Below are 27,700 nucleotides of genomic sequence, written 5' to 3'. Positions count from 1 at the left end.
CCTGTGTCTGGGTTTGACCACACCAGGCAGTAAGCAGGCCAAGATCTTTCTGGTCAGGCCTTGGCAACACGCAGGGAGGAAGATGCCAACATTATTGCCAAACGGATGGCTCATATTTTCCATCTTTGTCTATGTGGATGGCAGTCATGTGTTTCTTATGGTGCCCAGTTGAGCAATTGATGAAGCTGGCCCAGAACCAGAACAAGGGCCTCCTATAGGGACAGGTCTTCCTGGTGGGCCCTAGTCGGAGTTGCATGAGCAGGCATGTATTCTGCCCGAATTATCAGCTATGATAGGCTGGATCATAATAAGCTTGATGTCTATAAAATAGGAAACAAGTGCTGAGGATGACCCTAGGAATGACAGAATGGAATGATTTGGAATGAGGAACTTCGGTTGCTGCTGATTTTAGAGGTTCTACATGATGTAGAGAAGACAAGGAAGGCAATAAGTTGAACATAGGTGAAGATGGTAATAAACTCATCACTAAACCTTTTGAAGGGGTCTGTGGTGCTGATAGAGACTTCCAGAGGATCTTAGGGTCTCTTTGGGCAGTTCCATCATGGGGTGGTCTATCTGTGCTCTCCAACATTTCAGTTCTCCAGTTCACAGGTGGCCAAGGTCAGTAAAGAGAGGACATTTGTTCCACCGAAACAATGCCGAATGTCCCTTAGGCCAGAGCCAGTTAGTGTAGTAATACTGTCCTCTGAGCTGAACTCTGAGGCAAATCTGAATTTCTCTCCAGAGCAAAGAGAGAGCTCTCTGCTCTGAAACATATAACCAGAGTCTTGGTAGAAGGGATTTAGTACTTAGCTATAAAGAAAGCCCACTACCACCACCGCAAAACCAGGTGACAGAAGGGAGCCGTTATTCACCACTGGTGAAAAATGTAAACTAGTCAGTCTCTACAGAAAGCAGTGTAGATGTTGCTCAAAAAAATAGAAATAGATCTACCATATTAACTAGAAATAGATATCATACCAACTAAGCTATATCCCTCTTAGAAATTAACCCCACCAAGTCAACATGTCTGTCTTGGGCAGGTTGTGAAGACATACCATGGCCCTGACAACTTTTATAAAAGAAAACTTTTCATTGAGGTTGACTTATTGTGTCAGAGGTTTAGTTCTTTACCATCATGGTGTGGAACACGGCAGAATATAGGCAGACGTGGTGCTGGGAAGGGAGCTGAGATTCTGCATCTAGATCCACAGGTAGTAGGAAGGAGAGAGATGCTGGGCCTGGCTTGAGTTTTAGAAACCCCAAGACCACCCCAGCGACATGCTTCTTCCAACAAGGCCACACCTCCTAATCCCTGTAGGTAGCACCGCTCCCTAGTGACCAAGCATTCAAATCTGTGAGTCTATGGGGGACATTCTCATTCAAACCACCACAATGTCATAGACACTTGCCCGTCAATACATACTGCAGCCTGATTCACAATAGTTATGCTATGGAATTGGCCTGTGTGTCCAAGAACAGGGAAGTACAAGAAAATGCCATAAACATGTGCATTCTGTTGTATATTATATTCTTATATTCCCCCTTAAATTCCTCTCTCCACCTAGACATAACACTCCTGTCTCCACCTCCCTAGCGCTGGGATTAAAGGCGTGTGATTCCATGTGCTGGGATCACCTTTGGGTGATCTTTGTTTCTCTTTTAGACTGGATCAATTTCATGTAGACCAGGGTGTCCTTGAACTAACAGAGATCTGTCTGTCCCCCAAATCCTGAGATTAAAGGTGGGTGCCACCACTGCCTGGCCTCTAGTGGCTTAGCTCTGCGCTCTGATCTTCAGGCAAGCTTTATTTGTTAAAACACAAGCAAAATACCACAACAACAGTCAAAAGGATTTTTTCAGCCATAACTAAGCATGGAGTTATGCCGTTTGCAGGAAAGTGGATATAGCCGGAGATAACTATACTTCGTGAATCAAAGCAGTTTCAGGAAGACAAATATTGTTAAATGTTTTTCTCTTTGTGGTACCTGGATGCTTTTGTAGTCACATAAAATCATGTATGCATAGATTCAGTGGGAGTGAAAATAAATCAGGGGAACGAAAGAAATTAAGAGGAGGAGGAAGTGATGAAAGCGAGAGAGCAGTGAGGTGGCGGGCAAGGCCGTTATGTGCCCAGCATACACTGTGTGCCTGGCATTGTTAGATTCATCAACTTAGCACCACCTTCATCACCTGGAAAAACAGATTTTCTTTATTGAGCTTGACTGTAGGCATGTCTATGAGTGATTGTCTTAATTACTTTAATTGATACGGGAAGACTCAGTCCCATGTGGGTAGCTGAGTACGGGCACCATTCCATAGACAGGAGGGCCCCAAACTCTGTAAGAGTGGAGAGATCTGAGCTGAACAGAAGCAAACAGGCAAGTGAACGCACATGCATTATTTTTCTCTGTTTTGTCTGGGGATATGATTGGCTGCTCTTAGATACTGTCCCTCGACTTCCTTGCTATGGCAGACTGTATCTTGGAATTGTAAGCCTAGTAAAACCCTTCTGCCCCTAAATAGGTTTTTGTCATGGAGTTTTATCACAGCAGTAGAAAGGGAACCAGGACAAGGTCTGTACACATTTTTTAATTATTATTTTTAAATTGGTGCTTTAGGCACTTCGATCTGTGTTGGCGGGAAAAAGATATGTTTATGGGTGACTTTTAGGGACCATATTACTGAGTGGGCACACCAGCCTAAGGATACATCTTTTACACCATTAACAGACCTGTTTATAAGCACCTGTATCAGAATGCTATAAAGGGATTTAAAAATCAAAAACAAAAAACTGACAATCAGGAACATCCACTGCCAGAGCTCGTCAGCAATTGTAAAGATGCTTTAATGCCATGAAAGTCTCAGACTTAGAGATCATATGGGCCTGTGGCTTGTTTCCTTAACCCAGTCAGTGGCTTTAAAATGAAACCCTGGGGAATGACATCATCTGGGGGTTGGGAGGAAGAGGTGGGGCCTCTGTCAGTGGGGTCCACATCTCTTTGGACTTCCAGCACTTTGTAGAACTCTTTCTAGAGCTGTTTGTCAAGTGTTCTGAATCCTCTTGGCATCAAGAAGCCCCTGGTCTGGGAAGCAGGTGTGATCCTGCTAAGACTTGAAGGTATGAGGTCATTTAGCATCTATGGCTACTTTAGTAGGAATGTTCACCCAGGAAATTAAATAAGGGTGTGGGGTTGAGGGGTTGGGGTTGTGGGGTTGTGGGATCAGGACATGGATATTGTGGACAAAATGCCATGTCTTTCCTGAGAGTTGCCTCTGTCATACTCATGAAATTAGATGACCCTCTTTTCATGCCACAGGGACAGGCGACCTTCCTGAATGGCCACATTCTCTCTGTCATGACTCTAGGACACAACAATTTATGTATTCTAAGTACATAAATTGATCATTTTATTTTCCGAAAAGTCTTAGTCCCAGCTGTAACAAAAATTTGGCCCTTTAGTACAACTGAAAAAGCAAAAACCAGCAACGAAACCTGAGACTAAATCAAGACCATAGAAACTCCTGGCTTCTCTAAGCTTCACACATGAATAAATAATTCCCCATGGATGAGTCTTATGCATATCAGAGCAAGATGCAAATATATAAACCTTGTACTGGATCCTGGAGTGTTTCTATGAGGGCACCTGCAAGGTAGGATGAGGAGAAATGTGCACATAACTGTGGCCAATAGGGAAGCAAAGTCCTCTGGATCACTACATTCACAAAGCACGTAGTAAGTCAAATATCTAGGCGATTGTTTTATTCCACATCACACTTTTCAAATACACAAAATACTCTGCCATTTAAAAAAGATCAAATGAGCTCTTTATGATACTATATAGCCCTACTTTATAAAATATAGTTTGAGCCGTACTTTCTGGAATTTTTAAAATATTTTTGTAATTTTTTTTTTTTTAGAAATTTCTCAGAGTCAGTTTCTAAGACTGAGGTCACCCCAGGAGTAGGGTGACCTCCGGCAACCCCTCATTTCATCCCCAACAGAAGCTTGAATAATGACTGAGTGACACAGTGTCTCATTTAGTTATTATTCAACTGTATTAAATTGCTAAAGTTGGTAATTGGAGCATATCTTATTACAGAGGCAAAAGTTCACCCTTTCTCCCCAGGCACAGAAGGCTTGCACACTTGCAAACCTCTTGTCTGTTAAGAAATTCAGTGTCAGGCCACAGTGCATGCAACAAGTTAAACAGAGAAAGACGTATTAACCAAACTCCGTCAAATATACCAAGCGTTACTTTGAAGATATTTACCAACCCTAAGGGTTTATCGTGAGGACTGAGGGGGGTCGAGGTAGCTGAAGGAAATCTTGGAAATCTGTCAATATCCCCAAACTCCATTAAGCATATGCAAATGAAAGCCAACATTTAGAATATTCCAGGGCTGATATTTAGACAATAAGGGATGGTTGCTTAAATAATACTGTTTTCCCTCTTTGGGTGATGCTCACACAGAATCTATAATTAAATCTTTGGAAAATCCACCTGAGTGTATCAAAAACCATTGGCATCCCCACTGCTGGGCTGTTTACCGGAAGTGTCTTTTGAGTAACAACAAAAAGAACGAATTTTCTCTAAAATGATTCTACAGTAAAGGAACAGGTTTCCCCGAGACAACAGGAGTCTGGGTACTTACTTTGATGTGGTCTCCCTAAGTTTCTGCTTCAGAAGCCAGAAAGTAAATACTGTGAGGATTATATAAACCACCACTTGTGGTGATATTTCCCCCAAATCCCATTAATAGACTCATCTAGGGGACCAGTACAATTGAAAGACTTCCAGATGACACTGCTGGAGATGGCTAGCATGAAATCTTAGGGATGCCTAGACAATGGTCTTCTTAACATGGACATCAGTGATTGTCATAGCAATGCGAATTTGGGAGGCACTGTTTAACGACCCTCTGTGGTTCATTCCCTCTTTTGATTACTTAGCAATTGCTTGGGTATTTTTCGAAGCATGAGCTTCATTGCAAGCTCACCTGAGGCTAGTTCCCCTGAGGTGCTGTCCCAAATCTATGACAGTAGAATCTACAGAGGTAGGCTCTGGAAATCCATAGTAGAAAGGAGCTCGTCTGGAGATCCTTTATAGCAAGGCCTGGCCCTCTGTGTGTCTCTTCAAGTGGCTCGTGCCCGGTCAATAGGTAGCCCATATGTAAATCCTTCCTGGGAGAGTTTCCATCAGTAGTGTGGAGGTTGAGGACTAAGATGTGGCTGTCCCTGCTTAAAAGGGTCAATCCACAGGCTTGTGCAAATAAGAAAGGAGGCTGTCCTGCAATGAAATGGTCGGATTTAGGGAAGATGACAAAGATGAGTGAGACTTTGTCATCCTTCACAGTCTGGATGTAGCAGCCATGTTTCTGGTTGGAGACAGTCAGAAAAGGCTCTGTGACTACTAGGTCAATGGATGGGCCACTCATGGGAGTCCTCATTCAGAACTTCTTCATAGAGCAATAGTCCTGAGCACATATATACAGTTTCATTTTCTGCTTCCTTTATCATCTCCATATTGTTATTTGGGGAGCCGGAGTAGGGCTTGCCGACCCATTGTTTTGCTTTGGCGTATAAGATGCCTGTTCTGAAGTCACCTTCTCATTGGCAAACCTATGGGGCATGCATTTATCCTTAGGGGTTTTTGTTGTTCAACAATTGTGTTTGAAATAACCTGTACACACTGTGTCTAGAGATTGACACATTTATTACAATCACATTTTGACAGGCAATGCCAAATCAGATTTTCTCTCTGCTCAGATGACTGGGTGCTGGCCCCTCTAGTGTTGACTGGAAGAGTAATAACATTGATAGGTGTACTCACGACCTTGTGGTATTCAGCTCTAACATATGATTTAAATAAAAAAGTCTGAACAAGTAAAGTAAAATGTCTCTCCTCTTGGAAATGAAATAAGTCCTTACAAGCTAGCCTTCTTCCCTGAGTTGCTAAAAGTCTACTCACTTCTGAATACTGAAGTCAGTTAAGGCGTTAGAGTTTCACCCACCCATTGGCTGTTGGTTTTAAAACAGATTGATTTTTGGTGCTTATCCTCCTCTAGCCCCAGCCAGCGTTGAAATACTTTTGTCAGTATGAGTCAATCTAAAATTAAGCCCTGAAAAAGGAAACACTCGAATGTGGGGAGAAGGTACACGCCACTGCATCTGCCTCCATTCCAGACACAATTATTTGGACCAAGATTTTTGTTTGCTGAGGTCTGGGAAGAAGGAAGTGTGATCCAAATACCAAAGGTCCCAGTGACAAATGAGAAGCCCTTGGACACTGTGGCGCATTGTTCTGCCTGTCTAGAAGGCAAAATACTGCCGGGACAAGGATGGAACATTTCCAAGTCGATGATGAAATATACTTTATTGACATTATCAATAAGGATGTATTTATGGGAAACAAGCACAGAGCATAGCTCACACTTACAGGACTTTGAAGGTAATAAGAGTGGAGTGGCGTGGATCATCATGACGTTTACACTGCTTTGTGGCTACTTGGCACTGGCTCGGGATGTGGCAAACGAGGTTACTTTCAGGTTTTATCTTCCATCATGAAGTCGCAACTTCCTCGTGCCTAAACTAGAGATGAAAGTGTTTGGAGGGTGTTATGAGATCACAGAAGACACTCATTTTGCTTCCAGATACAGGGTCTCACACAGTTAGTCTACAACTACTGGACAACAGAAGTGATTTCTTTCATGTCAGTTGAGATCCCAAATGACCTATGATATGGTCAGCAAAGCAACAAGTGTATTGCAGATCTCTGTAAATTTTTTGGCTTTCAGAAATATAAATATTTTATTCTTGGTTTTCTGTTTCTTCTTTTGTTAATGGCTTATATATGTATCTTCTTGTTAGACCCTCAAAAGGGAAATCAAACAAAGAAGCAAACCCAAACCCAACAACTCTCTTTGGGACTACATATGAAAACAAGCTTTTCTAGTCCAAACCACTCCCCTTCTCACTTCTCAGAATCTTAGAAGGAAAATGGAGAGAGCTTGGTAGATGAAATAAATGCAAGCTGAGAAAGACATTCCGGCCATGCCTTCAATGCGTGCGCATCACCATAAGACGATGAATCATTGCTTGTTCCTGTAGAACTTTTTAACTGGGGGAGAGAAAAAGGTTAATAGAGGGTGGTTAAAGTTGCCAAGTTGACAAATCCAGAGAACAAAGAACTTTTCTTCACGGGTTAGGTAGGAGTCATAGCAGGTTTAAAGCCACCAGGAACCTTCAAAACTCTCAGGTCGCAGACTGGAAAGCTGGTGCAAAACGGTTAAGTATCAACAGTATTAATAACATCCACTGACCCTGCCTCACACTGACTATGCATCCAGGGATTTGCATGTGGTGCTTAATCCTAAAAGCAACCTCAGAGCTAGGTGCATTGTTGATGCCATATCAAAGATAAGGAAAATGAAGTTGAGGGACAAGGAGTCATTTGCTCAAGGGTAAACAGATTGTTCTTTCTCCTGAGCTGCCTTGAGGAGGAGATTGAGTCATTTGTCTAACCAATTAGTATTTCCTGCACATATATTAAGTGTCAAATGTGTCAAATGCATGCTTGGCGCTGGGGACACCAAGGCACGTGAGTCAGTGGTGGCACCCTCCTTGGGGCATGTGCAGAGTGTTGGGGAGACAGGTGCAGGCCAACTGCCACAGAAGAGTCACTCTAAAGTGGCATCTGTGGGTCTCAGTGCAGAGAACATGTCTGTGAGCCAGGTACTTGTTTTTAGTTAGAGGGTTCAAGGTGATCTTTCAAAAGCTGAACCCACTGCCCTGAGACCTGAAGGGTTAGCATGCTAACTAGAAAAAGCAGGAGACTGTAAAGATGTTTCAGATTGGGAAACTCAAGGGCAAGTACCCTGGGCCAGAGCATGAAGAGTGGGGTGTAAGTAAAGGCAGTGGGAAGAAAGAAGAGAGGACGCAGCTTTTTGTACAGAATGTTGGCACTTCTTTTCTGTGTCATGGGAATAAGGGCTTCTGGAATTACCTTCCATAACTTTGCTGGCGACCTTCTAGGTATCTGAGGTAACAGCCTTTCCTTGGTCCCTCAGAAAATATCTGGAGCATCTTGGGTCTACAAGTCCTCCAGTTTCCTTGGTGGGTTCTGCCGAACCTCAGGGTTCTTTCTTTGGCTCGCTTCTTGGTCACCTCCTTAATACAAAATTACAGCAAGCTCTTTCAAAGCACAGACTGTCTTTTCTCAACAGTATTCTTGCTCATTTCCCCAAATTTCCAAATCTCATGTTCTACACTGACTCAATTCAACTTTGGTGAAGCCACTAAAGTTCCTAGAACTTAGTATTTTTTTTTAAGGTAGTAGCCAAACTCTTAGTTTTATCTCCTATTCACTGACTGTGTTTGAGAATCATGTCTATATATTTCTATTTATTTCTGGAATAGTGTTCCCCTCTTTGTAGGGTATTTTTACTAACAGTTTCAAAACATCTCTGCTACTACTTTCTCACTTGAGATGATAGGATGTCCTCCATTGCCACTGTGGTTACAAATAAAAAGCCATCCCCCATTCATGGTCCTGTGTCTGAAATTCCCATTAGAATGCCTTTCTTTAGTTAAAACATTATCCAATCAATTAAAATAACCAGTCTGAAAACATGATACACATAAGTTATTCCCATCATAGCAGACATGAATTCGGGCCTTTCTCACATTTAACTTACTTACTTTTCCAATACATTGCAACAGTTAAAGGAATAAACATGCCCACTAGTATTATTTAGCTTAACAGGAGATGTTACTTGGGAAGAAATAGCTAAATTTGTTGGTTGCATGATTCAAGATGATTGGCCCTTAGAAGCAGGCTTCCAAGTTCCATAGGGGGAGTTTGACTTGGATTGGGCAGTCACTTATCAGGGTTTGTTCTACTGGTCTCCGGGCAATGTATACATTACTGCTGACTTGGGTGTGGTAGAGAATGAAGGCAAATTCCTTCTTTAAGGAGACATGCAATTCTATTTGATTTATTCCATGTGGTAACATCGGACTGACTAACGAGAAGAAGCAAATGGCACCACGACACGATATGGGCTTTGTAGCACCTCAGGAAGACTGGAATTCTGCTTGTAGACTGAGGCTTACTGCTCAGCTGTAAGGAAAGACACACGGTGGTTAGAGGGGAAAGGACTGGATGCTCCTCTCTCCGTAGTGACTTTGAAGTGGTTTGTCAAGTGATATTTCAGGCTCCGCAGCCTCACCCCGGTGCTAACCCAGGGAACAGCTTTGTTAGGTTTTTCTCAAAGCTGGTTCAAGGACTTTGAAGAAGTACAAAGTCAATGATATTTGAGAACTGCCTGCATCGTTATGGATACGAAACGATTCCTACCCCCTGAGAAATAGCTACTTCTGGCCAGAAAGAGTTAAAATGGGTCACTGTGTCAAAAAAAAAAATGGCCTAGGAATAGAGAGGAACTCCAGGGAGGCTTATCCAGGAACAGGCAGCTAAAACACCATCAGAGTTGGAAGGTGTCACCTGCGCTCGGCTTGACAGATGTTTGGTCTGCCCACTGGGGGGTGGGCAGTGTCATGGGCATTCGGGACACAGTGGTCCTTTTGTTCTGTTCCTTAAAGGTGTGTACCAGCCTTTGCATGGGAGACTGGCTGTGTGTCTCCTAGAGAAGAGTCACAGCCACCACTGTGAAGAGTGAAGCCGAACTGAGAGTAGAGCCCTCAGATGGCGACCCTCAGATGGCCACCCTCAGATGGCCACCCTCAGATGGCCACCCTCAGATGGCGACCCTCAGATGGCCACCCTCAGATGGCGACCCTTGCACAAACAGCTCTGTGAGGTATTGAAGATTATAATGATGACACCTTGAAATCACATTGCCCTTCTGTTTATGCCCCCTCCCCCTTTTTAAAATTGAAACCGTGTGATCTCACCAGACATGCTGCTAGACCAAAGTTGGCATCAGGAGAGCTGCTAAGGGCCTGCCCCGCCCCCATCTCTGCCTCATTCGCTAAACGGGTACAGTTTATAAAACAGTTAATCCTTGTAGGGGAGTCAAATCCTGTAACCCACCAGTGACCTTTCTAAATTTGTTAAACATCACGCTCTTTCTCTGGTCCTAGAGCAGAGTGCACACCCAGCATTGGGGTGGAGAAACGAGCGGAGTTTCAGGGTAGGGCAGCCATTGAGATTAGTGAGGCCCAATCCCAAGGTGAATTCTGCATCCAGCCTGTGCCCAGGGAGTTGGTCCCCAGACACCACCCTTGTCCTCCTGACCTGGACTTCCTACCTTGCTTCATTCCTTTCTCCAGTAGACGGAAAAGGAAGGGAAGTAGAGAAAAAGCAGAAATGGGATTTCCACTCACCCAAGTGGGTGAGGGGCCTCATTCCGCAAAGGGGAAAGGAGACCAACGCCGGGAGGAGCTTCACCCTGTCCAGTCAGCACACTCGAACTGCTCTTGCTCAATGTTCTCCTGTTCTTATCCTTCCTTCCCAACTCCTCCACCCCTACTTACCATGGGCCATAGCACTTTAGTAGTACTCCATGTCCTCACAACCGAAGAGCCATCACAGTTCTGCCCCCATGGGATGGCTGACTTCCATCTTTCTCTTGGACAGTTGGAGGTTCCAGGCAGCAACGACCTCTCCGGTCAAGGTGGAAATAAAGACAACTATTTTATAATTCAGCGCGTGCACATAGTGAGCCACAGAGGGCAAAGGCAGGCTGAAATCCTGCAAGTTTTATACATCGGCTTGCTGGAAAAAATCAAGCAAACGGCTCCAGTCTCCTCAGGAGACAAATGGGTCTAGCTCAAGATAGGATCCCAGACTCCTTCTAGGGAGGCATGGCAGCCTTTGGAGGGGTTATGAGGTCCTGACCTTAGAGATTTCCTTGTTGTAAAACCAGAGGCTGGGCTTATCTCTGCAGCCCAGGAGGTAGCATTTAAATTCCAAAAGATTGGAGCAAAGACTCCAGCCCTTATGCTCTCAAGAGACTGTACTAAGAACAGTAATACCCTGAGCCTCTTAAGCAAAATATCCACAATGCCCTTCTCATAGTGAAACATATCGAAAGTCTACTCTGCGCTCCTGGGGGACCTGCTCCCCCAAAGGGCTTTTCTCCCCTCAGTGCCACCACCACACACTGGGTATTTTTATGCAGACATGGCAGCGGGGTGCGGGGAGAGGGAAGAGGGCAGAGGTTGGGATTGGGATTGTGGTTCTCTTTTCTTTTTCTTTCTTTCTTTTTTTTGTTTTTGTTTTGTTTTTGTTTGTTTGTTTTGTTTTGTTTTTCGAGACAGGGTTTCTCTGTAGTTTTAGAGCCTGTCCTGGAACTAGGTCTTATAGACCAGGCTGACCTCGAACTCACAGAGATCCACCTGCCTCTGCCTCCCGAGTGCTGGGATTAAAGGCGTGCGCTGCCACCACCCGGCTGGGAGTGTGTTTTTCTTAAGCAACCCCTTTCAGCGGCACCTGCAGCAGTGCCGAGGTTCATCCTGGGAAGTCCGGGGACTCGGCAAGCTGGTCAAAGGGAAGCAGTCTATTTATTGAGAGAACTCATAGAGATGACAGCCAATGACAGTGCCCGAAAGCCACCTACGCGAAGAGGTAGGAAAGATGCCCGAAAGCCACCTACGCGAAGAGGTAGGAAAGATCCCTTTCTCATTCTGGACTCTGGTTCATGACCAGAATCAGCTCTAGGGGCTGCATGAGGGAGGCAGAGAAGGAGAGACCTGCCCTATACCCTCACTTGCCTTTCACTCCCAACGCCTCGCCAGTGCACCTCAGACTTCAGTCTGACGCTTGTCATGCCCGTTTAAAGTTCACGCTTCTGATTCTCCTCTCTCATCTAACCAATTCGGAGTGCAGCTGAGGAATACTTACTGTTTACAAAGTGTCCTAAGTGATTCTGAAGTCAGTTTCACACAGGGTGACTGATCTACCCCAATAGCTATATATGAGCCTATTCGTCTAGTAAGTGACTCCCGGAAGATGGAATTTCCTATGCCCGTAATGACCTAGGCCCTTATGAAATGTGCACCTTAGAAATGTTTCAGGAAGTGTACTTTGGGCTCCGCAAATATGGTCCTAGGAATATCTGTTAGTTCTAACATATGTATTAGGCGATAAGAAAACGGAGTTAAACCTGCTCAGCAAGGGTTTCTTTCTATAAAGTCTCTCAGGCCCTTTCGTTAGCTCACAGATTCTCCAACTTATCACTTTCTCTCTCTACCAAAAATCAGGCTACATCCCCGCCTCTGAAGATCTCTGGAGAGAGCTGCTAAGAGGCCTGCTGATAGCCTAGCAGTCTTCCCTCCCCTTTGTGGCTCTAAGCCCAGACGCCCTGGTACCTAAGCCCAGGACAACCTTGAATTATATTTTTACTTTTACCCAGTGATTTTGTTGTTTTTGTTGTTGTTGCTGTTTTGTGACTTGACATGGATGCCAGACTCTGTGATATGGACACATTCTCTCTCAAAACCTGTAACAGCCAGACTTCCTTTGTCCTTCAGAACTGAATGGCCCATCTTTTCCTGGAGGGCCCCGTCATGCTATCCACAACAGCTGTCTCTTCTAATGTCGCTTTGCTTCAGACATGAAGGCCTGCTCCCTTCTTTAGGGCCCCACCGTCACTGTCAAGGCAATGTTGGGGTGACTCCTGATAAGGCTCTTTAGAAAGGAGATGCTTCTCTGTTTCCTGTGAACCGCTTACGACAGCTTGTGTTTTAACATGTGATTAGCATGATCACATGTTCATGTGATGCTCGAGGGAAAGTATAGAATGCATGTTTACATGGCCACATTCCTCTGCTGAATTTGTAACCTGCCTTAGGAAAGTCTGACCTGTGGGTCTTCAGAGACACATTAGATAAGGTCTCTGCTGTATATTAATGGCAGCTAAAATACTTGATTTGACTATATAAAATAAAACAGATAGGTGTATATGAGCCGGCTCTTAAACATGCCAATCAAAACACACCATACTCCAAGGGATATATTCTCCCAGGTACCCTAGTAAATGGCATATGTACTGTTTAACTTTTTGTTTGTTTGCTTGCTTGTTATTTAATTTTTAGCTTTTGCATCCCAATCAAAGCTTTCTCTCCTGTCTCTTCTCAGTTTCTAACCCCCCACCCATCCCATCCCTTCTCCACTATTCTCTTCAAATACAGGCAGGCTTCCGTGGATATCAGTCAGCCATGGTACATCAAGTTGCAGTGAGACTAGGCACCTCCTCTTCTCTTAGGGGTGGATGAGGCAATCCAGTAGGAGGAATGGGTCCTAAAAGCAGGCAACAGAGTCAGAGACAGCTTCTGCTTTCACTGTTAGGAGTCTCACACAAAGACCAAGTTACACAACTTTAACATGCAAAAGGCTTTCCTACTTAGGTCAGTCCATGTGGATACCCTGGTTGTTGGTTCAGTCTCTGTGAGTCCCTGGGAGCCCAGATTAGTTGGTTATGTAGGTTTTCTTGTGGTGTCCTCGACACCACCGTATCCTATAATCCTTCCTCCCCCTCTTCCGCAGGATTCTCTGAGATCCACCTAACGTTTGGCTATGGGTCTCTGCATCTTTAACCTGGTCTTCTTAAAGTGAGCATTCTTCTTCCTATCTGTTGATAAAGATGCTTGACAAACTGAAATAACTTGTCTACGATCACACAATGAATATGTAACCAACCTGAGATTCTACTGCAGGATTCAAACCCAGGTCAGCCTTTCTGAGAGCCACCCTCCTTTCTCTATGGTCCCTCACCTCCTGAGCAACACAAGGGATAAGTTCCAGGAGCTTCCCACCTTTTGCGGGTTTAGATTCTACTGTTGGATATGATAAAGGTAAGATAGAGAGACTTTTAAATCACCTAAAAATTAGTTATATAAGGTTTAATATCATGATTGTATAAATATTCAATGGATATATACATATAAAAGGTAAAGTTATGCTATTTTTAACTAAATAAAAGAAACTGAACTTACAGAGCCAAACTCATGTAAGTTAAATTACTATATGATAATTTTTTGCATACACATGCATTTAACTGTGGGCCAGTTTAACAGAATAGTGTGGTAGGATTGTGCAACTTAAAAGCCAGGTGAGGGCTTCTGGCATCTGCTGATTCATTCTACCTTTGGGTGAATCTAGGCCCAAAGAGGCTGCCCAATTTCAGTGTCTACTTTTGTTTCTAAAGCCTTCTGTAATGGAGTGTCTGCTACAGCAAAGAAGAGAGGAGAAAGAACTTAGTTGCCCTTATGTTTGCCCCTCGTGGCCCAACCAACCCCATCTATAAAATGCAGTCACAGTCTGGGCTTCTTGTTCTGCAGGAAGAGAGCTGTTTACTGCCGTTTCAGCTTTATGTTGTAGCTGTCTTCTTGAGGAGAGTCAATCCCAGCCCATGGTAGCTCTTCTCTGTGCAGTTCTGGGAATTGTTCTGAGTCCAGGGGTGTTGAGAAAGGGATAGTGATCTGTAGCCATAGAGCACACTGTACATCATGGATATATGGACCTCCATCCCTTTGAGGCAGGATATATGATGTGGTCAGCTGTTGACTTGTAATGAGACAGCACTAACTCGGAAGAATTGAGACAAAACTGGGGAGTGCCTATGGCTCTTGGTGGGCTAGACAGTGACAGTCAGGATCAAATTGTAGAGATGAAGGGAGATGGGGCTGGAGAGATGGCTCAGCTGTTAAGAGCACTGACTGTTCTTCTCAAGGACCTAAGTTCAATTCCCAGCACCCACATGGCAGCTCACAACTGTCTGAAAATCCAGTTCCAGGGGATCTGACACTTTCACACCAATGCACATAAAATAAAGTTAAATAAGCCATAAATTTTTTTTTTAAAAAAGATGAAGGGATATGAATGCTACTTTTCTCATCTTGTGGCAAAAATTCCAAACAACAGACACTGAAGGACAGAAAAGCTAATTTGCGCTCGCGGTTTGAGGGATCCCTGTCAGCTGCGGAGGGCAAGGCATGGCAGCAGGCAGCTCCATGGCGACAGGAGTGTGTGGCTGGCACTCCTCACCTCCTCACATCATGGTGGAACAGAATGTAGAGAAGGAACAGGAAATGGGGCCAGGTCATAAAACCTCAAGATCCACCCACCCACCCAGTGACCCACTTCCTTCAGCAAAGGTTCACCTAAAGGTTCCACAACCTTCCAAAACAGAACAAACACTGGGAACCAAGTGTTCAAACACATTGGCTTATTTTAAGCCACAATGAGAGTAAACAGCACTGACCTTCAGTCTGTGAACTGACACCCATACCTCCTTGGGTTCCTCATCAGATCTCACAGCCCTCTGACCTGTCTTCATTCCCCAAGCTGCATGCCAAGATTGCGAGCAACTCCTCCCGAGACGGCAGATGCCAATGAGACCAAGGTACTTCCAAAGGAAGCGATGGAAGGAAAAATCTGCCAGATTACAAAGATATTTCGAGGCTACATCCATGCCTTTTTGATGTGCTTCAAGCAACAACTCAGCTCATGCTGCTGTTTTTGTGCTGTGGAGGGGGACCAAGTAGGAAATCTGAGGAAGTCATAGTCCGGCCTGAATAATTCTTCATGCCTGAATTTAAAGATGCAAGCTGTCCTTGTGAAATACAAATCCCTATCCATTCTCATTTCTCACATCTTTGTTTTTATACCTAAAAACCACTTCATTCTGCAGAAATTTTGAACCCAAAAATATGGGTCACATCCCTTAAGAGTTTTACATTCCCTCTTTATGTTTTCCTTCCAGGCAATTCATGTAATCCCAGCCACTCCCTCCTCTGTCAGAACTCCTAACTGGGGCTAATGCAAGGTTTCAGGTCCTTTCGAGAGACAAAGCTATTTTGAAAATATGTGGTGATTAGTCAATATACCAGGACACCAAGACATTCAACAAAGGGACTTTCAAGGTCAGCCTTGCTCAATTTGTGCAGCTGGGTTGATGACTTACATCTCCTGCCATGAAAGACCCACGGTGGTATTGCAGGAACGATGGTTCTCAGAACTCCTGCTTCTGGAATTACTCGGGGAACCTGTTAGCATGCCAGGCCCGGGTTCAGGAGCTGGAAAGTGGACTGAGCTTACTTACCTTCCCTCTGTGAGCAAACGAGGGCCCATTTGAAAGGCAGATCATCTTCAGCTTGTTCACTGAAGACTCTGACATGATCATCTGTGTGCCGAACAGCACTCCCTCGGCACATTGGGGGGTGGGGTGGGGAGAGCTGGCAAGTCGGTATCATCAATAGAGACGCTTCTTGATCTCTTGCATTGTCTGGGAACCTTCTCTGTAGACCTGCTTCTCAGCCAAGGGACACTTAGATTTTATCTTGACTGGAAGTAAGTCCTGGGGCAGCTTGGCCATGAAAGTTGGTACCGCTTCAGAAAAATTCCCCAACAAATTGTCATTCCTTGCCAACCAAGAAACCTCCTCTGAGAACACAGGGCATTCTCAGTTATCCAAGATTTAAATAGTCAACACCAACCAGGTCTACAAAAAGATTGTGCTTGGAGGTAGCGTGGTCTATGTACAAATTTCACAACTGATGCGGTGGTATCCGTGTGTGCTTCTACTGTCTCCTGTAAAAAATGACCTTTGACCTTTCTCTTGGGTTTATTATAATAATTGGTGGAAACACTGTCCACCAAATTCTTAAGTCTGGGTTGTCGGAAAACAGAGCTCTGACTGGCATGCAGGATGTCTTCATGCTATTGGAAAACGCTATCCACCTGCGAGTAGACAATGCTAGAATACACCACTTTCTCTAGGATGGGTCAGGCTGGTTCCTAGGCTGATGTCTTTTGGAAGTGGAATACGCTGCTCAGCTAGCACCCTTTAGGCTAGGCATTATCTACAAACCTGAGGCTGAGGTTCAGTCAGCACCCTTTAGCTAGAGCAATGGACCTAGGAAAGAGATTAATGAAGAGACCCCGCCCCCACCCCAGATCCTACACCTCTTCCACAGGCTCCCCAGGATTCTGCCTGTCTACAGGTCCAGGCAGAATTGCACCCTCCAACGAGGGAGAGTGGGAGGACTAAGTACTGCGGTGCTAAGCTCAGCAAAGGCTCCTCTTGATAAACAGCGAGAACGGAGAACAAAAGCACCACAGTACCACGTCAAGGGGCAGGGTTTTCTTTTCTGAGCCTTCTACCAGCTGATCCCGCTTCCTGTTTCTCTAAGGGCTTCCCTGAGAGGCAACTTGCTTCATATTTGGTCATTGCCCTCTCACCTTCCCGGGTGAGTCGGTGCAGCTGACCTTGTACCCTTCGAGCTCCAGGGCTCCAGTGTGTACCCTGTCCATTTCCCAATCTTCTCAGGTGACACCCCCCTCCCTCCACACTGAACAGAGAAATCGTCCCACCCACAGCCCACAGCCTACAGCCCTCTGCCTCTGAGACAGACGCGCATGCACCGGGGACGTGAGTCACGGCATTCACCCATCCTCTCCATCTGAAGCTATAATTGGAATGGCTGTGCACGCAGTGCACGCCTGCTTCCTGTATTTCACAGGCCAGGGCTCCAGGAGCTGCTAACCACACACTGCTCAGCCCGAGATGCCACTTGGATGATCACGAGGTGGTTGCTCGGAAGGGTGACTGCTTCCAAGAAAGCAGGTTGGTTGAGTCCAGATATCCCCACCTCCTTCGACTAGCATCAGCCATGTGTCTGGGACATGTGCCTAGCAGTGTGCCTGCCTTTGTGGGTGGTTCAAAAGAAATTGTTCTGGATTGAGTTTAGAGGAGGAGGCAGGAGCATGGAAAGCAAGAAAGGGCATTGCAAACACATGTGCTAAGCAAGCTCTCCAGGCAGAGGGAGCTGGGGAGGTCCATGGAGGAGGAGAAAAGGAAGAGGGAGCCAGAAGATAGGTAGCTGTGGGGGAAATGATGGGCCAGAAGCCATCAGCTCAGGGAAGATGCATAGGGGGTATGAGTTGGACTTGTTCCCACAAACCTAAGCATTGAGGTAAGTCTGAATTTTGAAGCTGCCTCCTCTCTATGCTAGGGGATTAGTCGTTTCATATGGTTTTGTCTGTTTGTTTAGGAATGTTTCATTGCCAGGCAAAGTTATTTTCTCCTCCTTCCCTTAGTAGAGAAAGAAAGTGAGGCCAGAGAGGAAAAGGCCTGAGCTTTCAGTCCATCCACCAGAGCTGAGGGATGACATGCACAGCCCAGAGTCTGCCTTCCTTCAAGCGTTATGGCCATAAGCAGTGAGAGATGTTTTTCTTTAGGTGGAAATGGGAAGGGGTGGGGTTAGCCTGATTTCTCCACCCCTTTTCTGTGAAAACCTAAGGTCAACCTCACCTTTTAGATACAGATCTTGGTTTGTGTCCAAGCTGCTGGGCTCTCAGGAAAGTTCTGGTGCCCCTTGCAGGTTGGATAATGCTGGTCTCCCTAAGTTTGGGAAGACCATTTCCAGGCTGATCTGACACAGGCTGAGTTCCTGACAGAGGCAGCGATTAACGTCCAATTTTCCCTATTGGACATGAGCATGCAAACCTGAGCATAAATATACGTACAAAGACCTTTGCCTAGAGCATCTTCAGATCCTAGGAAAGAAGACTGGGATTAGAAAAGCAGTTCCCAGGCCTGTGGTGGGGGTCAGTCACAGAAGGGGTTCTCAGAAGCCCATTTATCAGCAGACCCTTAGCACGATCTATATGGAGAGAATGGGGTGGGGGTGGGGGTGGGGCAAGACATCTCTCCTCAAGTCTCAAGCATACATGGCATCTCATAATACCTGGGAGCCACGTGGTCCCTTCCTTCCCCTGACAATGTGAGGAATTGGCAAGAACTCAACAGCCCACTGTGGTGAGTCACCAACCGTCTTGAGGACCCTTTCAGTCTCCTTCAGTTTGTTACAAGTGACTACACTTCTGTCCCTCATCACCTGGAAAAGTGGGGTGGAAACAGGGCACATCTATGACTTAAGGTTAGCTGACTTTGTTCTGCTCCTAGATGCAAATCGTAGAGTGGCTGAGTCAGGACAGTTGAAGAGAGGACTGTGGGAGGCAGTATGTGGATCCCTTCACCGTGATGGAGAGAATTACCATGTGACACACTTCCACTTGGAAATACTCATCACCAAAGAACGGAAACCAGGGAATTGCACACATATGTGTACCCAGGTTCACACTGCAATATTCACAGTAGCCTCCTAAGGGTCTGTGGGCAGGGGAGGGAAGTTTTCAATGCAGCACATGCATCCAGTGGGACATTATTGAGTCTGTGAAAGGTGGAGAGCCTGTCAGGCCGAGCAAGATGGGTGACTTACATAACATGTCGTGAGGAGTCAGTTTAGAGACAGAAATGTTGGAATAGTGCTTGCCAGACACCAGAGGGAGGGAGACTGGGTAGTTGTTTCATGGGTATAGAATTTCAGTTTTGTAAGATGAGAAAGTTTGTGTCATATGTATTTCATCACATTTTTTAATTTTGAGAAATGAAAAGGAAAGCCTGCATTCTGTCTCATACGTGACTACAGCTATGTGAAATGCTAGATCACTGTGGCCGGGGAGATTGGCAGTGATGTAGAGATTGGAAGCACCTCTTTGTCCTTGCTTCCATAGACAGAACAAACATGCACAGTGTGACAGGCCGAGGGAGACCGGAAGATTCCCCCAAGAGCATCTATGACTCACCACAGCGTGTAGATGGAGTTTCTGTCCCACCGAGTCCCACAGCCATTCAATCCCAAATAAACACACAAAGGCTTATAACCGTTATAAACTGATTGGCCTATTACCTCAGGCTTATTGTTAACTAGCTCTTACAACTTAAATTAGCCCATAATTCTTATTTATGTTTAGCCATGTGGCTTGGTACCCTTCTCAGCAAGGCATTCTCATCTTGCTTCCTCTGCTTCTGGATGTTGACTGCCTCTGCCTTTCCTCTTCCCAGAATTCTCTTAGCCTGGTTGCCCCACCTATACTTCCTGACTGACTACTAGTCAGGAAATTTTCAAAATATATATGTTGGATTAATCCAGCAGCATTCATAATCAAATGTCTTTTAGCAGCTGTTGCTCCTTCCTCAGCAGTCAATTTGAAGACAACACAATAGCATACAGTATCCAGATTTTCTGTGTATTTCCATCTTTACATGGCTTTATTTTTTTACTCTCTTTTATTTTTACTTTTAATTTTTAATTTTTTGAGACAAGGCTTCTCTGTTTATCTTTGGCTGTCCTGGAAGTCACTCTGTAGACCAGACTGCCCTTGAACTCACAAAGATCTGCCTCCCAAGTGCTGGGATTAAAGGCGTATGCCACCACACACAACTACTCTATTTCTTTCTCTTTTTTAAAGGACTTTGTCTATCCTTTTTTTTTTCCACTCCCAAGCCTACATATATTTTTTTAAACACACTGTAAACTGTTTAGAGACTTTTTTTCATCTGAATCTGTTTTTACTATATATCTCTCTTTTTCTGACCACATGAGTCCTTTAATTTACTGAGTGATATGACTAGGATTGAAGTTGCGGCTTTGCTGGCTAGATCTGCCCCATTCATTGACTTCCTGAGAGTCTAGCCTCATGTTAGAAGTACTGGCAGGAGCCTTTTTTTTTTTTACTACAACTCTGGAGTCTCTAGGTCCATGTCTCCACCAAGAAGCAAGCCAGCAACTGCTCATAAACACCATTTAAGTGTTTGGTGGCAGGGCCTCCTAAAAGAACTGCACAGTTTTTGCTGCTGAGTCAAGAAGCCTCTCTTAAAACATTGGCACCACTGCTCACCTCTAGCAAACAGATCCCACCTGAGACAATGTCTCTACCAAGAAGCCACTCTTGACTTTGTTCTTTTGTCTTTCTAGAATCCTTTTCTTAAAGCTTTCTCAGACTTTATGTGAAAATTTATGGCAAACATTTGGGCACTGTAAGATAATGCTCTTGTACCCTATAAAGATTTGTCACTTGTATTGGTTAAATAAAGCACTGATTGGTCAGTAGCCCAGCAGAAAGTATATGTGGGACAACCAGACTAAGAAAATTCTGGGAAGAGGATAGGCAGGGTCAGCCACCAGCCAGATGCAGAGGAAGCAAGATGAGAATGCCTTACTGATAAAAGGTACCAAGCCATGTGGCTAAACATGGACAAGCATTATTGGTTAATTTAAGTTGTAAAAGCTAGTTAATAATAAACCTGAGCCAACCAGTTTATAATTGTTATAAAACTCTGTTTCTTTGGGACTGAATGGCTGTGGGACATATAAATTTCATTTATAACAGTAGGCTACAAGTTTCTGCCACCTCCTTCCATAGCTGTTCAGGAATGCACAGCTCGGTGTCTCTTCTGGATTCCACCACCCAGTAATCCTGGCCCATAGAAGGAAAGGTGTCTGCATTTAAGATCATCATGCAGCAGGCTCAAGAGACTTGCCGAGAGGTGTGATAGCTTCTCTGACTTTCAATTTCCCAAGATCCGGGTACTTTCTTTCTTAGAAGAAAGTGAAACATAGAAATGATTTTGAAATCTGATTTAAAACTACTGCTTTAACAGGCCCCTGAGAAACAATGCCCATCAGTCATTCTATTGACCTTTTTTAAACAAAATGAAGTGATCTTTGTATGATATCCAGAGGAAGAGATTTACTAGGGTTAACAACAAAAAGAATGGGGATATCCCAGAGAAAGGGGGGGGGAGGACAGAAGTAAGAGCAAGTTTTTTTTTGTTTGTTTGTTTTTCGAGGCAGGGTTTCTCTGTGGCTTTGGAGCCTGTCCTGGAACTAGCTCTGTAGACAAGGCTGGTCTCGAACTCATAGAGATCCACCTGCCTCTGCCTCCCGAGTGCCACCACCACCCGGCTGCAAGTATTTGTTTTTAAGGTGTTTGTTTAGCATTTTATGGTTAGAAACACTGAACTGGAGCTGTATAATTGACCAGGGAAGGGATACCTCAACCCACTAGGAACATAACACTCCAAACCACCATGCAACTTTTTGGCAAATAACAAAACTGGTAAGTGTGCCGGTTGGCTACTGCATGAAGGGTTAGCCACTGGGGAACAGAGCATCATTTTGTATGCCTGCTTTTTGTTCTCTCCTGTATCTCCAAGCTCTAGACCCAGTGTTGCCCACACACTCTCCCTCACTTCAGACTTTTCTCAGTGGCATTTTCTGAAACCTCCCCCACCATTCCATCCATAACCTGGATGGAACTGTAGAATACTGCTGCCATGTTAGTTCAAAGTTTACCATGGGTCAGAAGGTTTTAATCTGATGCGTCGCCGAGTGTAAAAAACATTGCAAAGGTCATGGTTTGGAATTCTGAGATGAAGAAGGATCTGGAGTGTTTCAGTAAAATGTGAGGTGACAAAACTCACGGTTCATCTTGTTTAAAAACCGACTATCAGCAGCCTATTATTTAATTTGTTTTTTCCTGAAATTCATCTTTGGGGAAACAAAACCAAAACAGATCTACTCTATTCCCTACGCTAAATATTCATGGGTTTCTCTAGGCCTTCAACAAAAGTGTGAAGAAAACCAGTAAAAAGCATTCCAAATAAGTTGAATCAACAATACTGTAACTGAATTTCAGAATAAATCATGATGGCTCTCTCACCGTAAGAATCACCAGTAAATTGTGTGTGTGTCCAAGCAGAACCTGTTTCTGTTCTTGCAGAATGGAACCTTAAGTGATGCTGCCTCACTAGTTTCCAGAGTCATGTTCCAGTCAGTTCAGGCTTCTTGGTGCCTCTCTGGTTCACATGCAACATGAAGCACTCCAATTAATCAACAGCAAGAGCTTTAACGTGCCAGAATCTTCTGAAGAAGAAGGCAGTGGCCAGCCAGATGTTCAAGAGGGTACCACCCTGCAGACTGACCACAGATGCTGTGGCTCTATAGCTGATCATGGGCAGCTGACCTGGAGATGGATAGCCACTTCTGTTTACACACTGCCGAATGGTTAGACATGATCAAAGGGGTGCTAGGTTCACACTTGTAGGCTTCTGAGTAAACCCTGAAATTGGATTTTTGATTTTTTGATCATAGCAAAGCATGAGTCAAATTGCTTTGAAAGGTATTTAAATTCTGAGGTTACTCCCTCTCTGTATCCACACCTCTGCTCCCTCTCAATCCTGGAATGAGTGGGGGAAACAGGTACAGTCAATTCCTCCAAATTTTTATTATTTCTGGGAGCAGGACACTAGTTAACAGAAGACGTGGTTTCTAGAGCCTATTATGCCTCTAAGTAGCCTGGAGAGTTTGGGGGCACCTAGACAATAGTGTTTAGCTTTGTTGCACTAAGTAGATTCTGTAGTGATATTTCATTTGTATTTTAATAAATAAAGCTTGCCTGAAGTTCATAGAGTAAAAAAGCCCCCACTGGTCAGCCTTACAGACCAGGCAGTGGTGACACATACCTTTAATCCCAGAAGCCATACTAGTTTGCCATAGAAAGAAGGCAGTAGTGGTGCACACCTTTAATCCCAGGACTAGAGAGGAATATAAGATGGGAGGAGACAATTCTCAGACACAGTCTCATTCTAAGATTCCTGGAGGCAGGATCGCCATTTTGGACTGAGGTAGAGATAAGAGCCAGTAGCTGGCTGTTTGCTTTTCTGACCTTCAGGTTGAACCCCAATTTCTGTCTCTGGGTTTTTATTAATTGTGCTACAAGATGTGGCAAAAAGAATGATGGCATGGTGTCCTTTTACACACTTCCTTGGTTCCTGTACTGCCTGGTAAATGCTCCCCGTTTTCATTCTTGACCTTTCCAGCTTTCCAGCGAATCTGTGGAGCTTTACCACACAAAGATCTTCCAGCCTCACTTCCCCAGCTGGCCAAAATACAAGCTAGTAGCTGTAAAGGAGAAAGTCCAATGGTAAGGGAGTGGGAGTGGGGGTAGGTGGGAGCAGTGGTGGAGTATAGGATAGTAGGAAGCATGTTAGCCAGCAAGTTATGACGTGTGGTGTAGCTTTAGAGCGATGGTGGTGCACGCCTTTAAACCCAGCACTAGGGAGGCAGAGGCAGGCGGATCTCTCTGCGAGTTTGAGACCAACCTGGTCTACAGAGCTAGTTCCAGGACAGGCTCCAAAGCCACAGAGAAACCCTGTCTCGAAAAACCAAAAAAAAAAAAAAAAAAAAAAAAAAAAAAAAAAAAAAAAAAAAAAAAAAAAAAAAAAAAAAAAAAAAAAAAAAAAAAAAAAAAAAGAATGGCCAACAGAGCTAATTTCTGCTAATTTCTGGATGGTAAGAGGCAGGAGAGACGTGTGGATCCCATTGGGTGAGTTCTAGTTCAGCACACGAGGATTCCAGCTCTGGAAAAGGTCTTCCAAGGTAGGAAAAAAAAAAAATCTGGGACTTTCCTCTTACGCTGGTTTCCCCAGCCTCTGGCCATTAGGAGACCACGTGATCACAGAAGACTGGACCAAGCATAAAAGACTCTGTAGCATGGCCTTTGCGCTTACAGAGGAGGGATAGAGGCTCCATTCTGAAGACGGCCATGGCTTAGTGAATCTCATAAAACCTTCCGAATGGTTGTCTCTGTGAAGAACTGATAGATGGGTTTGACTGTGCTTAATGGGGGTCCAAATTTCCCCTTCCGAGCCCCAGCACGGGTCCCTCTCCAGCCCCTGTGGTAGAGCCTTTAAGCTGCAGCCCTGGAATATGCACTGCACCTTGCCTTCTGCGGTTGTTTCCTAGGTGAGCGTCCCACCAGTGGGCAGCTCAGGGTGTGTGAGTGACTTTTCAGTCCTAACTTCTACTTTTTGAGGGAGAAAGTGTCTTGGTCAAAACAACATGAACAGCAATCCTCCTGAAATGAAAATGAACAAATGGCATCCAGTTGGAGCCCAGGCTTCTTCCAGGTCTCCACCCACACAGGAAGAGTCTGTGCTTCCCGGTATGTGCCTGCGTACTGTGTCTGGTGCTTATTTCAAAACCCTGCCTGAGAAAGTTCCGCAGGACTCTTGACATGTCGACAAACAGCTTAGTCTCCCCTTTGAACCTGAGGGAAGCCAGACAGAAATGGAGTCAAATTTGACAAGCTGGAGAAAGAGGCTGTCCTTGGCTGTTGCTTAGGCCCCTGAGGGATGTCTTCACCTCTGATGCAAGACCTGCCCAGAAGGGAGGCCCTGGGCAATCCCTAGGCTTCCTGGGGCCACTTCTTTATTATCAGTTTCTCCCTTGCTTCTGCCTAAGCTATCAGAGTCCACAGGCAGGCCCGGCAGCAGGGCTGTACTCCCAGCAGCTCCGCTGTGATTAAAAGGGCAACTGGGCCCCTCCACCTCTTCTTCCGGTGCCTGTGTGGGCATCATCATGAGCAAGAGCTGCCTGGCAGGTGACCGCAGATCCTGTATAATCCTTCTGCCTTGGCCCCCTTTCCCTAGATCCCCTTCTGCTGCTCTCACTCACACTTGTTTGCGAACAGCTAGAAGGAATTAAAGCGTGCTAAAGGATCAGGCTAGAAGACTTATACGTCCAATGGCAAATCCTTTTTCTTTTTGCTTTATGTCCTACTGTTATCTGTGGCAGTTGGGGTTTGACTTTTGTGTCACTAGAAAGTAACAATGGTGTGCCCCAGAATTTCTTAAGCAGTACTTGCAAAGCAAGTGTGGATTTCGGCTTCAGAACTCAAGTGGACAATGTATATTCTTGGGCAGTTAAGTGTGAAGAAACGGCCTTTGGAGCAGCAAACGCTGATGAAACGGCCTACTGTTCTCCAACCCCTGTGGTAGAATCCGGGAGATACAAAGATGATAAGGCACACCCCGCCACCTCTAAGTCTGAATTTCTCTCAAACTTTCACTTCATGGTAAAACATGAGACTGATTAGCATTTTGTTCCCTAACAATGATTTTAGGAGAGTGGGATTGTGGGATTGTCCAAGTAGCTATTTGTATCTATACACGGTGGGAGTGTGCACCTGTGGCTACCAGCATATACAGAAGAGGAAACCCGCTTTATTTACTTAGTGATGCGTCCTGGGGTCTTACAATCCACAGCTTTTAGTGTGTTTAAAAGAAATCTCACCCAGAGCCCCACTGTGATGTGTGAAGCAAGACCAAGCATGTGGAGTGTTGGACATATGTCGTCGATGGGAAGCGGACTCAAAGGAGAATCAGGTCTCGGCATCGGTGGCACAGAAAGTTGGAAGGGACTTGGCTGTGGAGCTAATGGGAGATCTCAGTACGCAAAGATAAAACAGATATGAGAAGGTATACAAATGACTACATATGTCTATAATGTGTAAAAGCAGTAGGTCTGTCTTTATGTGTACAGAGAAATTTTTAAAAATATTCAATGATATTTGATTAACATTGGCAGTGACATATGAACATGAGTAGGCATGGATCTGAAACCATAGACCCTTTCCCTGAGGTTGAAATTGTGGGAGATTCATTTGACTGTGCTGATGGAGAGAAGCCATGCGGTACGGCATCAGGGGCAGACACATTTGGATCTTCGTCTTCAGCCATGGACTGCCACAACTGAATGAGAGGCCGGGGTAACACCATGAGATGAGAAGACCTAGGCTGTTTTCTGCCTGGATGCATAAGTCAAAATTTATGGTAAATAAACGTTACTACTTCGAGCCACTGAATTTTAGTGTCTGTAGTTCATCTCACAGGAACAGATAATAAGATCATCATATCTTAAAGTTCAGGAACTAGTCCCAGAAACAAAAACCACTTATCAAAATTCTTCTTTAGACACACCACCACCTTAGACAGGAAAACAAATTCTGGTGAACAAGAATATGTAGTCAGAGAAACCCTAAGATCAGAGACTGCTGGGACTGCCAATTGCTAAAGTGCTATTGTTGCGGACTAATCACTGGTGGACCCTACACACTAGGGATCTGGGGCCTTACAGCACCCAGGGATCTGAGCAATTTGGTTACTTTGCTTCCCCCATGAGCAGCTTTCTTCTTTTAAAGCCTTGAAATTGTCTCTTTAGCTATACGTGCCTGCTTCTCAGGTGTGTTCATCACTCTTACCTACCATGAGGGCCAGCAGCCCTTCCCAACATTCTCACCAGCAGAAGTCTTGCCAGAGGCTGACAGCCAGATGTGCTTGCCTGTGAATTAGGAGGGTCCAGAGCAAGAGAAGCTGGAGGGCGGCTCCTCTGCTGGGGAGGGCAGAAGTGAGGGTTTCAGTGGTTATCAGATTCTGCACTGACTCCCAGACATCTCTCTGTGAATCATCCACACCAGTTCAAGAAGCAGATGTGAGGAGCAGCAGCAGCAGCAGCAGCAGCAGCAGCAGCAGCAGCAGCAGCAGCAGCAGCCTCCTGAAGTCTCTACATCTTTGTGAATCGGAGAGCAAAGAGTAGATGTGAAAGCTCATGGCTTCCCCTCACCTTCCTTCCCTGCATTCTCCTGGATCTTCTATAAGTTTTGCATGCATCCCAGTTCCCTGTATTAAATTCCTTTTCTAACTGGACCACGAAGTGTGGCTTCTGGGTTTCTCTCCTAATGCACATGAAGTCTGGATGAAAGGGTAACAAATAAGGAAGAAGCATTTTGTGACATGTACACATGCGCACCATTCATTTTTACAAATATCGGGGTGTCCCCTCCTTAAAATTTGGAACAAAAATGCTTGGCATACAGCATAGCAGGCAATGAATGTGGAATCATAAAGTAGAAAGAAAGAAGAGGAAAGTAAAAAGTTCAGTCCAATTGAGATCCTGGGGTCAAGGGAATTTAATACTAACCAAAGAAAAATGTTATAGGTAGTTTCATTAAAATCAGGAAACAAACAAAGGGAGCCTAGTTAAATG

General features: G+C 44.8%; 1 long non-coding RNA gene across 3 annotated transcripts; it reads left to right on the top strand.

Annotated features, from left to right (window-relative positions):
- Positions 1-17,332: 17,332 nt before the first annotated feature.
- LOC126512546 (uncharacterized) lies at positions 17,333-27,330 on the top strand. Of its 3 annotated transcripts, none has more exons than XR_007595077.1 (4): positions 17,333-17,592; positions 22,596-26,133; positions 26,243-26,487; positions 27,132-27,330. It is a non-coding gene; the product is annotated as an uncharacterized lncRNA (long non-coding RNA). The 3 variants fall into 3 exon arrangements; XR_007595079.1 differs by having other exon boundaries at positions 27,104-27,330; XR_007595078.1 differs by having other exon boundaries at positions 17,334-17,592; positions 25,921-26,133.
- Positions 27,331-27,700: the final 370 nt, after the last annotated feature.

The sequence above is a fragment of the Alexandromys fortis genome, unplaced genomic scaffold (assembly GCF_014885135.2).
Source record: "Alexandromys fortis isolate MF-2015 unplaced genomic scaffold, M_Fortis_MF-2015_v1.1 scaffold_76, whole genome shotgun sequence".
Lineage (NCBI taxonomy): Eukaryota > Metazoa > Chordata > Mammalia > Rodentia > Cricetidae > Alexandromys > Alexandromys fortis.
This window is presented reverse-complemented; position numbering and strand designations above follow the sequence as displayed.